The sequence below is a fragment of the Charadrius vociferus genome, unplaced genomic scaffold (assembly GCF_000708025.1).
Source record: "Charadrius vociferus isolate BGI_N301 unplaced genomic scaffold, ASM70802v2 scaffold195, whole genome shotgun sequence".
NCBI lineage: Eukaryota > Metazoa > Chordata > Aves > Charadriiformes > Charadriidae > Charadrius > Charadrius vociferus.
Window position 1 is genome coordinate 752335 of NW_009648539.1, and position 17543 is coordinate 769877.

The following is a 17543-nucleotide window of genomic DNA, read 5'->3' on the forward strand; positions in this document are numbered from 1 at the left end:
TTTAGAGCAAATGGAAGCAAGAATTTTCAGGAGCTTTTCTGTCTAGTAGCTGGGAGCTTGGATTCACAGGAGAAACGCTGAGTGACCTGGGAGAGCTTCTAGACTCCTGACCCCTTTTTTATTATTATTTTCTCTTCTTGTTCCTGCAGGTAAAGACCTGGGTCTGACCGGAACAGGCTTGCCGCATACCTGGTAAACCTGCCCACGGACGACTCTGCTACAGAAACTGAGTGTCTTGCTGGGTTGTGATGTGGTCTGTGGTGGATCAATGATGTGGACAAAAGCCTGCTGCCAAGGAGCAGGAGCCAAGTCTTAGGCAACATGCCTGATGAAGTCAGGAAGATAAGATAACCAAGTTCATTTGCTCTTGCAGTCTGTTGGTATCTGACTCCAAGACTCAGTAGACAAAGTGCTAACACAGCAGAAATCGTTATCAGTCTGCTTTTCTGCACTGGGTGCTGAGTTTGTCCTCATTCCTCTTGTCCCCATTTGCTGGGCCTTCCTACTAAAGAGAGACCAAAAGTGGCCCTTCTCCAGTAGCAAGCTCCCAAGGCCCCTGCAAAGAGGTGGGAATCCATTTCTTCTCCTTCTTCTATGGGGGGTTCATGGGCTCAGCTCCTGCTTCCTCACTTGACACCTCAGCAGCGCGAGCGAGGCTCTTGCCCGAGCGGCCCAGCCATGGTTTGGCTGTAGCGTGGGTGGGTGGCTGCACCCCAGCGTCCTCCCCTGCACTCTGCCATGCCACACGTGTTGTGCAGGGCCTCATTCAACATGCAGCTTTTCAATAATTTGTCTTCGTGGTTTAGTGGGTGGCCCCGTGCCTAGTTTATTGCGTGCTGTTGAAAGCCCGCTCCAGAGGCAGGATGAGTCATTTTCTATGGACATTTTTTCTGGTCCTTGTCATTCTGGTATCTGAGTGCTTCTCAACCCTTCATGGCTTTGTCCTCCTTTAGCCTCACTAAGGTATCAGGAGGAATTATTTTTTCGCTTTCACCGATGGAGAGCTACAGACTGCAGAGAAGGATCTCCACCCATTTGGGGAACTTCATTTGAACTAACACAGACTTTAACCTTCCAAAGCTCTCACACTTTGGTAAATGTGGACGTGTCCCTGGTATATGACCATCATACCACCTTTTTAGTGCTTCATCATGGCCTTTGGTGTCTTTCACCATGAGTGTGCTCAGCATACCTGCAAGCCAGGTACCAGGGGCTGATGTGGGCACTGGGCAGAAAAGAGCATTTCTTTGTTTTCTCTGCTGTGCCCCATCTCTTCTCCTGTCCCCTCATTGTTTCTGTTATCTTTGGGGGTTTCTGCCGCTGACACGTAATAGCAAATTTCCATTTCTGGATATGAAGCATGGAGCTCATGGACAATAAACACACAGGCAGCAATACTGCATGAGCATGTCTCTACTGGGCATATAAGAACTTGTAGAAAGGGGAGAGACAGGCTCTGAGTGTTTCTTCAACGGGATCCTTAACTGACCTTCCAGCGGTGGTTGCTCACCGAATACACCTACTCAGCCATGCAGCAGAGAGCTGGCCCATCCGGCAAGTGGCAGTTCACAGGGCCTTTTTTGCCCGCGCTTCCAAGGGGATGAGCACAGCTCACTGCAGTAATAGCTGGTGATGGGGAATCATCCGCTCGCACAGCGCGCCGTCGGTGTTAATTCGAAGTGAAGCGCCTGGTTCTGCTGCTCCAGACACGAATGTGCCCATGTTGGGAGGTACGTGTGGGAGATCTCTTTTCTTCATCCAAACAATTTTCTAAGAAAGCCCTTTTGATAATCAGGCTGAAAGCTTGCTGAAGTGAAAATTAAACCACTTTAAATGCTGTTATGGAAACATACCCATCTCAAGCAAGAGCTGGATTTCTGTAGTTGCTGCCCAATAAATACATGAGGCTCAGTTCTGATGTGAAACTGGCTTTACCTTGTGCACGTCCTCCAACGCCTGGTTTTCCAGTTATGAACTGCAGTAATTGTGATCAATCAGGCTTTATGTTCACTAGCCACGGGCTGTTTTATTAATGAATCTGCATCCCGTCTTCATTTTTTCACAGTCTCATCAAATCTCTTCCAGATCCTGTTTACATCAAATTTTGTCTGCAGCACACTTTTATATCATCCAATTTGGCACTCCTGATTCTACACCAGTTCCTCAGATCAGGTCCTCAGTACGCTGAATAACAACACGTTCCTGAAATAAAAGAAAAATGAAAACACGAGAGCTTTCAACAAAGTGCAAAGAAAAGCCATTGATTTCTAAGTGATACCATGCTTCCAGCCTGAGAACAGGCTATGGACAGACAATTTTTTCAAAATCTTTTCTGTATGCGTGTGTCTGTATATATGTGTATTTTTAAAGGCTAGAATTGCCTTCTTGTGGATGCTTTAAAAAATATCAGGTACTTTTCTCCTTAGCATTGTACATTTTCTGTTTGGGCACATGGGATTTATGAATATTTGGCTTGACTGGCTAAAGACATCAATGTGACATGATGCAATGTGTTATAAATGTCTCAGATCAAATGCAGAATAGGGAGAAAAAGCTTTAGAATAGAAGTTTATTAAAAACACATACATACAGTCTATTCTAAACTAAAAAAAAAAAAAAAATCACTAATGTTCCCCTGTTGCATCAATGCCAGAACATTATGTTTGCAAATAAGAATTTAGCACTACAAAGACAATGCCCTAGATTAACTAAGATCCCATTTCACAAAACCCTATGGCAATAGTCTGCAACATCAGTCACAGGAGAAGATATAACACAGACGCATTTGTGCCCTCATGCAGCTGAACTGAAACAAAACAAAGAGTGAATTAGGCTGAATATCTTACTGTGTGCAACGTATTGTACAACAAGGCACCTTTGGGAATGTGTCACAGGGTTTGGTAAATTGAAAACAAAATAAACAGATCTATGGGAATAAATAACATCATATTAGATGTCTGCTGCATGTAGACTACATTAGCTTCCAGTCACAATCAGGCTTCAGTTTTCCCACTAGTTTTCAATGCCTGCGAAAAGCAGATGATCTGAAACCCCTGCAAAGAAATGGTAGGAGCTGGGGGTAGGGGCAGAGGGGGGCATGCTGCCGCCCTCCGCTCGCTCGCCTCCGCACACACACGCGTGCACTCTCCCTCACACCCTTTTTCTCTCAGTTCAACTCAATTTCAGGCAGACGACTGACCTTTTGCATACAGTAAGTCAATATTACCATTTCTGGACCAGCATGCTGAGATGGTCTCTGGTGTTGTGTTCATCTCATCATCTCACCCGATGGTCACCGTTCGGGTAAGGTGAGTGGGCTGGTGACCCTGTTTACCTCCAGCCCGATGTGCATGGCTGCCCTGGCTGGCATCACTCCAGGGGCTCCCGCAGTCCCTGCCAAAAGCGCCAGCGGCTGGTGGGGTTTGGTGTGCCCAGGAGGAGGGACGAGGTGCCGGAAGGGCACCCGATCCTGATGCAGCCATGAAATGTATGACTTCTTCGGAGGTAACTGTGGAGCGCCAGGTGAGGCAGGGACTTCCCCAAGTCCCATCTCTTAATTATAACCAAATTTAGTTAATGTACTGAAAGCATTTTTTTATCACTAAGCCACATGGGGCCAAGGTCTGCTTGCAAGTACGTGGGTGAAACCCCACTGATTTCAGTGAGATTGCTTGGATGAACTGAACTTAAAAGATCAGGCCATATTTATCTCAGCAAAAGTTCAAGCTAATTCATTTTCTCTCCCTTTCTCTCTCTCTTTGTCTCTCTGTTTTGCTTAGCTTATAGCCGAGTAAAAGGAGCACATATCTTGGAGATAGCTTTTTAAATATAAAATTCTCTTTATAACCCCAGACCAATATGTCATTCTGTGATTACAAAAAAATGTACTCTTCCCAAAGAAAACCCTTCTGAGGCAAACATTGGCTTTATCCTGTCTGAGATCTAAGCACCACCCTTTGAATTCATGTATTTCAGAAAAAGCCATAGATCCGCAACAGAGCAAACCGATTGCCTCCAAATTGTCATTATTCCAGTCAAAAGCCTATTTCTTCCCTTTAAGTAGCAGCGATGGGCCTGGAGATGAAATGCAAAAATAACAAGGGACACAGAGAGAAAATGATATTTTAATAACTTTTTAGTCTGAACACTCTCAAGAGATGAAGAAGTTTGATGAAGGAGTTGGGGAAAACTTTAACATTCAGGTAACTGATATTCTTGACTCCGCCAACTGAACTCCTTCTGGCTTAGCGGGGTAATTGAGTCCCTCTTTGCTCTCCACGGATGTGAACTGAGGTCCACCAGTGGCCCTTTTCCAGGCAACTGCCAGGGGACAGGGGACACTCTGCGTGGCCCTGCCGGGCTGTGGTCAGCTAATGCCCCTGTCATTTTTATTTCATTCCATCTTCACTCATCAGAGGCTGTTTGAAGGCTATTGTTTTTCAGGTTTGCCCAGGGGTGTGCTGTCTATAGATGTTCAAGGCAGCTGGTTTTTGTTATCTAACTTTTGAAATGTATTTCTCACAAGAAAGAACATAAGAGAGGGTCCCCTCATGGCCAGCCTTGGAGATACTTGCTCCCTCATTCATGCACATCTGAAGTTCCCCTCCCGCTCAAAAACTAGAGGGCCTGTTTCTGACCTTATCTGCTGATCAATATGTTCCCCTTTGAGTTCCTGAATGCATTCAGGCATTTTTAATTTGATTTCTCTATTCACACAGACACAGCGAGACGACAGAAGGATGGAGCTGACAGCTCTCATAATCAGCACTCATTTTCTTTCACCGGTGTGTCAAAATTGCATTTCTATATTTTCTTCCATTAGTATTTTACCCATAGACTCCAAAAACTCGTGCCAGTGTGGTGAACTAGGACCAGATTCGGGAGTTAAGCAGGCACATACACTATGGCCACAAGCAGTGCCGCTGAAGCAAAGCACTTGTTCAGCAGATTCAAGACAACTGTGTGCTTAAGTGTTTTGTAGGGCTGGGGTTTAGCACACTGGGCTTTCACCTCTCAGGTTTTAGACAAACACCAGAGCTGGACGTCTGGTGCAATTCCTCAGGAGGGGAGGAGAAGGAAAGCCCAACTCCGGCCAGTTATATTTTACGTGTAGCCCATTGCCAACTGTAATTTTCCATGCCCCCAATTCTGCACCCTGCACTTTTTCTGTGTTGTGACTGAATACATGACAGCAGGCTGCTACCAAGACTCATGAAATAGCATTACGGTATTACGCAGAATTTGACCTGTGTGGCTCTATTTAACCCCTAATGGACTCTGATTTGGGAATGGGCATCTCAGATGGAGGTAGGAGGTTCTGCTGTAAGGATCAGAGGCCTCCTCCAAGGAGGGGGAGACCACTTTACCCATCCTTCCTCTTTTCTTCTGGGTCTCCCCATTCAAAAATTGTGACCCCATCTTGATGTGGCTTGTTTGAGGCAGTCCCCGCCATGCCAGGGGTAATGTGATGGCCCTGTGGCCTGAAGAGCAATGGCCTGAGGGCGGCAGCGGCAGCAGGGACACTGCCAGCCTCCGGGGCACAGGAGCTGCCAGCCTGGGGCTGGTGGGTTGGGGGAGCCATCCCACAACCACCATGGGTCCCTCCAGACCCATGTGTGAGGCTTCAGCCTAGTGGTGGCTACTCTGTGTCTGAGAGACCTGGCCCTTGGTAAGTCATGCAGTTAGTGTACCAGATGTACAGGGCTGATCATGACACATGGACTGCTCGCTTTGCTGCATGTAAATCACAACACAGCTATTACACTTGGCTTTTCTCCTTTCTCCACTAAGAAGGGTTTGAGGTCCCCAGGTCTCCAGCAAAACTGTGGGGCTGAGAGTGAGACAACCCCCAGCAAAGGGAGCTGGTGTTTCAGCTTCCCGTAGGCAGAGGTGTGGGAGGGCAGAAGGGAGGGCTGGACTGTGGGTTTCTTTATTTCAGGGAAGGACCCCTTCCTTCACAGGCTGAGCACAGCCCATGCTGCTGGGGACGGCTCTTGGCAGAGGGGCTGCGCTCAGATTCAAATGCTGGTTTAGGTCACCACTGGAAATCCCATGTAGGTTTTCCCTGCTGCGGGACTGTTGCTTGGCCAGAAGGGTTTCTGGAAACCATCTCTGCAAACTTTATCAGCAGCGCCCTCAGGGCTGTCCCGTCAGAAAACATGAGACAGGTTGTTGCTGGTGAAGCGTGGCACAGTTTGGCTCCTCGCCGAGGCTCCTGACGTGCCACCGAGACAAGTCACTCTGCGGAGCAGTGGCACACACGTGGCTGGGCGGCATGAGCCCCTCTGCTCCTTTCTACCAAATCTGGTGAAGGTGGTGCAATGTGAATATGCTCATGACCCAGAAAACATACTTAAAAAGCATCCCGACACGAGAAATTAAATTTATCCTCCCTTGTCCCCAGGATAATGCCACTAATGCTGACTGTGAGCGTAAGGAAGACCTGGATGGCTGCACGCTGTCCCCATGTCAGGATGAAGGCCCTAAATTACTACCTGCAATGGGTCCATAGGTAACGGTTTCAAAAGCACTTAAGAGGCTTAGAAGCCTAAATACTATTTATTTAAAGTGGCATTGCTGCTTGAGACCTAAAGTCCTATGGAGTGTCTCCAAACTAATGGAGCCAAAGCCATATCTGACAAACCTCACTCAAGCCAACAAGGTCCAACAACCCTGGCCATCAATCAGCCTGCATTTAAACAGATGAAGGGAAAAGGGAGGTTATTTGGGATGCTCTCGGCTCTTGCATATGAGTGATTTGCATATGGGCAGGAGAAACTGCTCTCAGATTTCAATACCAGAATTTATCCTTCCCCAAACCACGCGAAAGGTAAATATTCATAAAACTTCTGTGCGCAAAGGCAGCAGAGAGAATTCAAATGTGTCTGGGAGGAATCTCTTTTATTTTCCTCAGGTACAAATAAAGCACCCCCCACCCCCTAGCTCCCTCTAGCTCTCCTTTTAAATCTCTTTTTAATGTCTCGCTTTTTACTGCTAATCATTTCTCCCCTTTGCTAATGATGCTAACCTTAGAGCCTGCTGCAAACTGACTTGTTTCATGTCAGCCTCTCTCTATTGCCCACTTTTGTTAAGCCACAAAGCAGGTTTCAGTCTATTCAACGTCAGCTATTTCTCCGACTTGAATATTACGGTTGCCTATTTCAAAGGCATCTCCAAGCCCCCAGTATTTCTGCACAGATACCTCTATTATTGTCAGTCATCGGGATACGCTGGGTGCCTCTCCTGGCTCTCTCACCCCCTGCTTCCTTCCTACGTATGTGGCAAAGTCTCTCTCTGCTCTAATAGCTCTCCCGAGAGCCGGGTGAAGCGGGTCTTTACCGAGGCCTGTTAATTTTAAAGGACAAGCTTTATATATTAACACCCCTGTGGCAGTCTGCTCCCCGCGCAGTGGACTGTATCCCCACCATTTACACAGAATTAAAGCTCACAGGGACCGAACCTGCTCCCTGTCGGGAGCTGCTGGATGATGCCAGCCCCGATTCCCACCTCCCTCCAGCTGCTTTGAGCATCCCCAAGCGGGGCCAAAGTCACAGAGTGGCCCAGAGGCGTAGCAGGGAGCCCAGGGGCCACCAGGGCCCCACTGTCTGGCCGGTGCCAGCCTGCGAGGCAGGGGCAGCATGTGGAGCTGATGGAGATCTCCTTGTTTAACGGAGGCTGCATTACAGTCCTCCTTCCCTTCCAAAACCAGTTTTCTCCCAGGTGCTGGATTCCGAGGGAGGTGGTTTTATCGTCTGCAAGGCGCCATTATCCTACGTCAGATGTTTTTTCCACGCGGTTTGTAAGAAGCCACAGAGATATAATTGTACGTGTAGCAACATTTGTACTTGCTGGGGGACTGAGATCTTGTCGGTGGCTTGGAGGAGGTTTTTCTCTGCAGATAGAAGATTGTGAACTGGTAACTATTTAGCATAAATTATGTCTTCTGGCTCACTAATCAGCCCTCAGTTCAAAAGACACAGGTCTTTCCCCAGCAGTCCTCCGTCAGGCTGCGGCACTGGCGCGGGGCTCCCGCTCCCCCCATCAGGCTGAGAAAATCCCCCGGAGAGTCTGACCCCTTAAATTGAAATCAAACACTTGAGGCTTGCAATGGGGGACAACTTTTACCTCCAAAAGAGTGAGAGGAAAAAATAAGAAAGAAGGAAGGAAGGAAAGGAAAAAAAAAAAATTCTGGTTGGTGCAATGGGAGAATTTGAGGTTATTGCTAATGTTAGCATTTCCCCTTGGTTTTTTTCCCCCTACTTCCCTGGCATACAGGTAAAATAACAAAATAAATCCCACAAAGGGCTTTCTGCCAGCCTGCCTTTGGAAGTTTGCTTAAGTGGCCTTAAGTAAGATAATAAGCAAGGAGTGTGAAAAGAGGAGACTTTGTCTTTTCACATTAGCAGCAGCCCTGTTCAAGTGGCAGTATCTATGAAAATGCTGTTCAGCCTTTAATGAGACTACAGTGTGTTAGTGTACCAGTCTAATTAATCCCATATTTTCACACAGCATAATTACTGAGCCGGGGCTGAATTATTTGGCTACTGGAGGTGGAGCAGTGCCTGCACTGTCCTCTGTCTCTGCTCCTCACAATTTATTATGCTATACAGCAAGACACCATTGAAACCTCCTAGTATAGGACTATCTGTCATCTCTACATTATCAGTAAAATACACCACCTTCCATACTGTGCTACAAGGGCTTTAGCAAATTGCTATTTTTATGGGATATGATAAAGGAAATGCTACCTTATGTTCAAATTTTTAACTGTCTCGTGTATGGAATATACAGTCGCGCTTCGTGCACGTCTGTTCAGCGAGGCCTCATTTGCCTCACTACAGCCAAGGTGGTTTTCACCCCGCTACTTTGCTCCCAGTCAGTCCCCCTTCTTTCTTTTCTTCCTCTTTTGCCCTTTATTTTTATTTTTTATAGACATTTTTCTTTTTCTTTTTCTTTCTCTTTTTCTTTCTCTTTTTCTTTTTCTTTTTCTTTTTCTTTTTCTTTTTCTTTTTCTTTTTCTTTTTCTTTTTCTTTTTCTTTTTCTTTTTCTTTATTTTTATTTTTGTTTCTTTCTTCTTCTTCTTCTTCTTCTTCTTCTTCTTCTTCTTCTTCTTCTTCTTCTTCTTCTTCTTCTTCTTCTTCTTCTTCTTCTTCTTCTTCTTCTTCTTCCTCCTCCTCCTCCTCCTCCTCTTCTTCTTCTTCTCTCTTTCTTCCTCTCTTCCCCTCTCACTTTTTCTTTCTCTCCCCCTTTCCACTCCTTTAGCAAGCTGGTCACCCTTACACTTCCAGAATCTCCATCTTTCCTGGCATTAAGTTTTTTCATCCCTTAAAGTCCTTTCTCTCCCACCCCTCCCAGTTTGTGTTATTCCTTGAAACATATTTTTTGCACATTATTATTCACCTCTGATATATGATCTTGCCATTTTGGAACTGGTAGAGCCCCCCACCCCCTTCCTTCCCATAGGAGTTCGGGGAGATTTGTGGTTTAAACATTTACTCACTTGCTAGTGTTTCTGTGACTGGTTTAATAGTATCTTTTTAATGGAAGGCCAAACACTACATTAACTATACGGAACTGTTTTGAAATTATTCTTTTCAACAAAAAAAAAAAAAAAAAGAGAGTTGTACCCTGTAAATTTTAAAACCAGCCTTAACAGTACATAAGGCTATTTTGTTATTGTGTATGGTTTCCATACATGCATTGTGATATATATCGATGTACGTATACCCAGGCAAAGTGAGATCTCAAAATAAAGAAAACCACATGCTTAATAACACAAGCGGGAAAATTACTTCTCCAAGTTTTTAACCAAATAGTGGCCCCAAGACTTGAGTCCTCTTCTACTCAATCTTAAATCTAATGTATTCAAGGAGCAATAAAGTGAGTTTCATTACACCTTTGCCGATACAGTGATCAAGTATTGGATTTGACATTCCGAAGCTCTTCCATATGTGTACATGGGAACCCAAACAGCTTGCACTGCCCCCCAAATTAGTGATGCCACGCAGGGTCTTTTATCAATCATCTTGGGGCAGCTGAAAGTAGCCCAAGTTCAAGGGTTAAGCAAGGTTAAATGTTAACAAGCTTCAGCTTGTCAGCCTTCGCAGTCCCAGCCGGGCTAGTCATCGGGTGGCACGGCTTCTGTGGGAGACGGTCTTCGGAGGCTGTTCTCCAACGGGGAGAAGGGAGCCCAGAGCTGGGGCTTCCCACCCCTGTGCGAGGCAGAGCAAGCACCCAGGTGTGCACATTTACCAGCTGCAGACATCTGGTGGGCTCTGTGTGCTGGGATGGGTTTCGTGCAGATTTATTTGTCTCACCTTCGCGGCTGCGTGGGCTATCCTGATTGATAGAAGTTTCTGGAGGATTCAGGGTGCTCTTAACCGGGCTGTGAAGGGAAAGTTCAAAACGAATGAGCAAGGAATAGCTCTGTGAGAGCAGTGGAGCATTGCTAAAGCCTGGCCTTCGCTGCCTCTGGTACCCGGAGAGTTACCTATGCTGAGGGTAAGGGCTACGGCAGCATCCACAGGTCTGTGGGAGCCTGGCTTGGTGTTGTGTGGAGATACAGCCCACTACATGCTGCAGCTGCAGCTTGGTCTCGGGTCACTTATTTCAGCAATGAGGACCAAGATCTCCAGGAAACCAGCATTAGGCTGGCTTTGGTTCTAGAAATTTGGAGGGGGGTTATGCATGTTAAACCTGAGGGGCGTTATGGGTGTCTCATTTTCCAAAACTGAAACAGTCAAATCACTTGGAGGTGGCTCAGCTCTTCCATGTGGCACCCAAAATCACCAGCTGCTTTTTAAAATCATGTCTGCACATAGTATGTAACATATCAGTTCTTCTGTGTAATTGCACCATGAAGTTTCCTCCCTGTCCTTGCACCCCTGTCTTTTGCAGTAAGGCTGCTTCCCCATCACTCTTCATGTCTGTCAGGTTGTCCTGTCCTGTGAGCCGTGTCTTCTTGAGGATTTTCAGAGCTCTCCTCATTTCCACTTTCCTTTTCACTTCCATCTGTTCCTTGCTGCTGTTTAGGCTCCTTAGCCTGAGCTTTAAACCCTCTTGCACTACCCACTGTTTCCCTGACTCTTCATTTGACTTCTTTGAACCTGTGCGCCAATCCAAGTCCTGAAACTGGCCTGCTACAATCTTTTTTGCAGCTTCTAAAAAAAGCGCTTTGAGTTAGTCCTGATTTGTTGTATTTCGGTGGCCACTTTTAAAATGCTAACACGTACCCGTGTTTGGTCACAGAGGTACTTAGTTATTTCCCCAAGCTCACCAGAAAACTCTCAGGATGTGACATTTCAAAACCATCAGGTGGCACCTCAGGGTCAACGTTGGCTGCTAATGCCAACCATGCCACATTGTTAAACTGCTCTGCTGGGGTCTGCTTTGGGCTGGGAGCTAAGCCTGGGACGGGAAAATGCCTTCTTCTGAAGCTCCACCAAGTCCAGTGCCAGGCACGTAGAATGTACATTTTGCAGGTGACCATTTCTAATGGCTTCCTCGCTGTGGCCAGCTTCTGTGTGCTCACAAAGAGCAGTCCTGCTCAAGATGGGTCAGCTTTCTGCCTTTTTTTTTTCCCTTCATTCCTTTCTGTTATGTTTTCTTCTTCTCTTTCCACTCTTGCACTGCTCACAAGGCCGATTGGGAAGCGCCAGGCAACAGTGCAGAAACTGGCATTTATGGCTGTGGAGGTCACACAAAACCAAGCAACAGATGTGACATACATAGGAGATGCAACAAGCACACCGCTGTTACTCGAGTCTATCTTCACCTGATTGGGGTGCCCTGATTAACTGCTCGTAGCAGTGCTGACTGGGCGACGGGGCAGTGGTTGGTGCCTGCGCTGAGGCTGCCAGTGAAGATCCATGTTGCGATGGTTTATTTGTGACAAGGACTCCTACGAACAGCTCCTGTGGAGCAACTGGTAAGGGGCAAAATGGTTATAGCCCATTCCTGCATCCCATACACGATCTTGCAACTTAAGTCTGAGATACCCAAGGAAGAAGATTCAGTCCTTATTTTGCACATCTTCATGCTTCTCAGGGCCTAACAGTGTGATTCCAGTGCTCCTCGACTGTGGTTTTGACCCCTTAAACTAGTAACCCTATAGCAAAGTGGATGCTGACCTCAAATGCAACAGATGTATAAATGAATTTCAAAAAATAGGTTTCCATCAGTGGTATTGCTTGCCACGTTGACCCTCTGTGCCAGGGTCACAGATCTCATGAGCGCCTCTGCAAGTTACCCAGCATTCAAGAACTTTGAAAGAAACAGCTGGGATTTAATATTAGGTGCACCAACTTACCGTGACATGTTCAACCTTTAAAAAAATGAATGATTTCTTTAAAAGGTTGGATGTCTCATGCTAGCATCAGAACAAGCAACTTGGGGTGGGGAAAAAAAAATCAAAAAGCACCACAAATAGAGAAATGAGGAAAAAAAAACCAGGTGTGTGCTAAAATGGTGTGGAGAAAATTAATTACTGGAAGGCTTGGTATAAATAAGACATTACATGACCCCTTCTGCCAGTGGGGGATCTCTGGAGGTGACAGACAAGTAAGGCAGGGTCTTAATGAATAGCCTTTCCCTAAAATTCTTTGCTGTGGGCTCAACATAAACCTTTGCATAAAAGTGGGAGCCTGTGAGCAGTAGGAATTATTTATATTAAATGTGCTGCTCAGCAAAACATGGCAAAATTCCTATTCCCAACTGGAAGAAAATCATATTTCATGGCTGTAATACCATTAAGCAGGATACAGCGACTGGCAGTGGGGAGTAGGGGTGGGAGGGAGGCCTGCTGGCCTGGGGAAGGGGCTTTTTGATCCTAGAAGATGGGGCTCTGCAGGGTGCCTCCCCGAATCGGGCTTGGCAGAGAGGAATGAAGTGGAGAATTGGAGGGGAAGATCCTCTGCCTGAGACCAGAGATGGGCTTTCCCCAATGGAAAAACACATTGGACTTAATAGAGGGGAACCCAGCAAGGTTTTATAGAGATTGCTCTAAAAAGGCAATAGCTGTTTAATGGAGGACAGAACTGCTGTTAAAAGCCCCAGATGAAATCCTGTGGTGATGGCCGAAAGGTTAAATTTCCGGCTCAGGCCAGGTCCTGACGCGGGTGACCAGGGGCTGCTGGGGGCTGAGCACCGCACAGAAGACGTTCTTGTATAACACGGGGAAATGAGGTGTGGGAAGGAATGGGCACCGCTCTCTCCACAGTCACCTGCACTAACCAGGATGCAGAGCAGGAGAAGCATGTGGAGATGTGAGCAAAGGCCCTCAGATGGGGCCAAAACGGTAATGTGAGCAAGACATGCTGGTAAAAAGTGTCTGGGGAAGACAAGATAACTATACCATTGGTTTGGGGAAGAGCCCGGCAGCAGCAAGATCCCAAAAGGGAATGCCCCAGCTCTGAGGAGCAGTTTGGGTTTTACATCTTGCTGAATTAGACCTTGCCCTGCAGGGCTAGCACACCTATGTGAGTGTGTATGAACTAACTGGAGGGCTGCTCAAGAATAAAACCAGCGTTAATGTCAACAAAATAGTTTTTAAAATGCCTATAGCACAGTGATGGCAGGCTGTTAAATCCTATAGCCCCTCTTTTATCCCTGGAGGGAGTGAGTAGACACACGAGCTGGGAAGCACACAGCTCCCTTAGCACTGCAGGGAGGAGACATCAATATTTCCTTGGTGTTCAGTCCAGAGAAAGACATGGAGATGAGAGGAGATTTATTCCTTTGCTGGAAGATCATCAACCAGGCAATCAAGTGAACAAGCCAAGACCTTCTCTTATTTCCCTGGGACGATGCAGAGCTCCATACTCGCTGTGGTGATGCTCACGCTGCCCTGGCAGGAAAGGGGTTCTCCAAGCATCCCTACACCAGGCCAGCCTCACTCCTGGGAAAGGATAGCGCCAATGGAGCAGGTCTTGGTGGGAGGTGGCTGTGCCTTGCCGGAGGGATTACCCCAGGGGTGCAGAGCTGCATCCGACCGGCATGGCTCCAGGCTGGCAGTGAGGTTATGCGGGCAGTGCGGCACCGTGGGCATAGCCCACACCAATCCTCCCTGATGTAGCATCTTCCACCAGCGATGGAGCAGAGTATACAGTGCAAAGGGTACATCTCTGCAGAGGTGTTTTTTTTTTTCAAAGCAGGCAAATTGACAGGCTTCCCTCATAAAACAGTAATGCAGCTTACACATGAAAAAAAGATGATCAAAAATCAGTTTTCTCCCAAGTAAGATAATTCTGACATTACTTAAAATACTTCAGACTTGTCAGTAAAATCTCAATGTCATTAAAATTAACTGGCATATTTAAAGATTGACTTTCTTGCTTGCTTTCAACTCCCAGTCAGCCTGACATGGGGAGGGCACTTGCTATTCTTATCTTTTACACACTTGTATTTCTTGGCCTTTAACAGCTTCTTCTGCAGCGCGCACTGCTCTGTCTGCCAGGGATAACGGGTGTCACTGGTTGCTGCTAATCCATTATGGCAAGCTGTCTAATTACCAGTGGTGTAGCAGTAAATAAAATGCGGGTTCACTTGCTGGCCTGCTCCTTATCCCTCATCTGAGAAGTGGGCAAATGTTGTATCACCCCAATTATTGCTCCATTTACCTGCATGTTCCCTTGACTATGGCACTGCTAATTACTTACTTTGTTAGGCAGAAGAAATATTAGGTATTTATTTCATTTGCTGTGATGATAAGAAATACAACTCCTATTATTTGTCCCCTGGACTAGAAAATTCCCTTTGCGGCAATCCTTCTAGCCTGTGTGCATAAATAAAACCTCATTTTACTCTAATGCAGCTTTGGTACCTGAAAAGAGATCACATTTTGATCAGGAAAATGTTCTCGTCTCTTTTCTCCAGTATGGAAAAGGCAAAGTGGAGAGGTTTGTGAAGTGGGACTGGACAAAATGGTTCATTACTGAAACAGCATTCTGCAAGATACTCACATGAAATCGCCGCTCTTTAGCACAAACAGTCCTTCTGGAGGTGCTTGGATTTCGGTGAGGAATTGGAAATTGGGAGCAGTCTCAGCCCGTGTCCAAATGGGACTAGATGTGATTGTCATCTTAGATGCTTCTAGTTGTTGATCCTACTCCCCTTGGCTGCAGCCATCTCTTCACTTGCACACCAGCATCATGAGATCATCCGCAGTAAAAATACTGGTTAGTAGCTGGCAAAAGAATGTGAATTAGCACTATATTAAATGGCGAAGCAACAGAGAGAAAAAGCAAGTGTAACCCCTGAAGCGGGTGGATCACCCCACGTAAGGCAGCAGAAGGGGCAGGAGGGCACAGCAACAGCGTCTCTGTCTCTGAGCACTTTCCAGAAGTCACCACACAGGCAGGGAGGAGTGGCATGAGCCTAATGAAAGCAAATCTAGAAAGGGGCCAAAGCCTCATAAGACCCCAACTGGTATTCCAGTACCCTATTGACTCTATTGGTTCTCTTATCAGCTTACCCAACTTCTAATAAACTCTCAATTTGCTACCAAAAGCAGCTATATTTCACTCGGATCTCCCTTTTTAGCAACACAGCCTCAGATAAATCTTTTGAAAAGGTGTCCCAAAATAGGTGTTTGAGACGAACTCCACAGTGTGTGTATAGGGAAGCTTCATCTGACACATTTAGTGTGATGATTCTTGGTCTTCTTCATTTTTGCGGTCCTCTAGAAACTGTCCAGTGGTAGTGCAGACCCCTTTAGAGATTTGTATGTCTACGTGGCCATAGATTATGTAAGGACTTCCTTTTCTTGATCACCTTCTTTGGGAGTTTTTTTTTGCAGGTATCAATTTCTGGGGTCCCCTGTTTTGAAACCCAGTGAGTCCTGTACACTAAAATGTCTACAGTAAATGGACAATGGCTAAAAAATGAGGTAAAAGGCATGGAGGAGAACATGCAGGTTATTTACAAATACTTGTATATTTATAAACGTGCATATATATTATATGTTTTTCAGCTGAATGTCCTTCAGTTTTGTTACTTGTGTCATTCAGCACATCTTTGTGCCATTAGCACTGGTTTCACTTACTTTGTAGGTTGCCTTTGAATTTCAAGGTGCCAACAGGGGAAACAGAAATTTGGATCAGCGACATTGTTGGGGTTTCACTTCTGACAATACAAGAAATAAAGACTAAAGGGCTACAGCTGGCTGAAAAAAAAAGTCATATGCAGTCTCCCTTCTTAAAATATTCAAAACGCTCATACCTCAAGGACGTAATTTAAATGTTCATTTTAGCCTTCTGCATCACCTTTAAACAAGGCACTGGCATAAGACTGCTGCCTCATTTAGACTAAAGAATAATCAAAAATCTCTTATATTTCCTGGCACTGGGAGGGAGGGTCTTTGGACATCCAGATTTTGATGGCTGGAAGAGTCTTGCCTTGGGACCAGTCATTTCCAGGTGAAAGAAACAGGCTTTAAATACTGCTACCAAAGAAAACACAGTTAATTTGAATATATTTGATAGAAGAACAAAACCTCAATTTCTTCTCAAAGCCATTTGAGAGAGGGGGATTTGCAGCTTGAGTGTTAGCCGAGTGAATTTGCCTTCAATGTCTTGCTGCTAAAGTTGCCTTCTTGGTCTCCAGCGGGAAGGAGGAGGTTGTGGTGCAGCTCGCCGGTGGTGCACCCTGCTGCGGACGGCAGAGCCGGCCAAGCGGAGGGGGCTAAGGCAGAAGAGCGCAGCCCAGAGACCAGTCTTGGATCCAGGAAAGGAGCCAGGACATTTTGGAGCTACCTGGAGAAAGAAAAAGGAAACAGCAACAGGAAACTAGACATCCTAAAAGGTTCTCCTCCAAAAGCTACCCCAAAAATATCAAACAGAAGGAAAAGTGGGAGAAAGCAGAAGCTCCTTCCTTCACTGCTGCGTCCTGTGCCGCACACCGAAATTCCCTGTCTGCAAACATGACTGACATCACTGGAGAAGAATGTAAACTTTGATTTAAAAAAAAAATACCACTTGCTGCTGCTCCTCTTTGGCAGCAGATCTCATTTCTTTGGAGTATTTTTATCTGATTATGTATGTATATGCACATATATAAATATTTTGTTAAAAGCAGAAGGATGCTTTTCTCTTTCTTCTCCACGCTTGCAACAGAGGCTGTGCACCGTCCAAAGTGGGCTCCTCCTGAGAGCTTCCACACGTTACTAGAGGAAGAGGAGAGCAAAATGAAAATTATAAAATAGTAATAATAACAATAAAAATAACAAACAAGCCGAGTGAGAAATGGAGGACTAATTCAAGCTGTGTGTCCTTTATACCAATAATAAATGACCCAGCACTGGGGAAAGCGGGTTGCTAAATTAAAACTAATGTAGGAGGTGTGTGTGTGTCCCTCATCCTTCCCTCCCCCCATTACTCCACCCCAGCCGTGAGGATCTATGCTGGGGGCTCGGGTGTCTTCCCTCCCTCCCTTCAATCTACCTAGCCAGAGCCCTCTCCCTGCTTGACAGCTACTGCAAGCCCAAACTGACAGCTCTTCAAAATCCGCCGAAGAAACCCAGCATTAATTAAGTCATTGCTGGACTGTA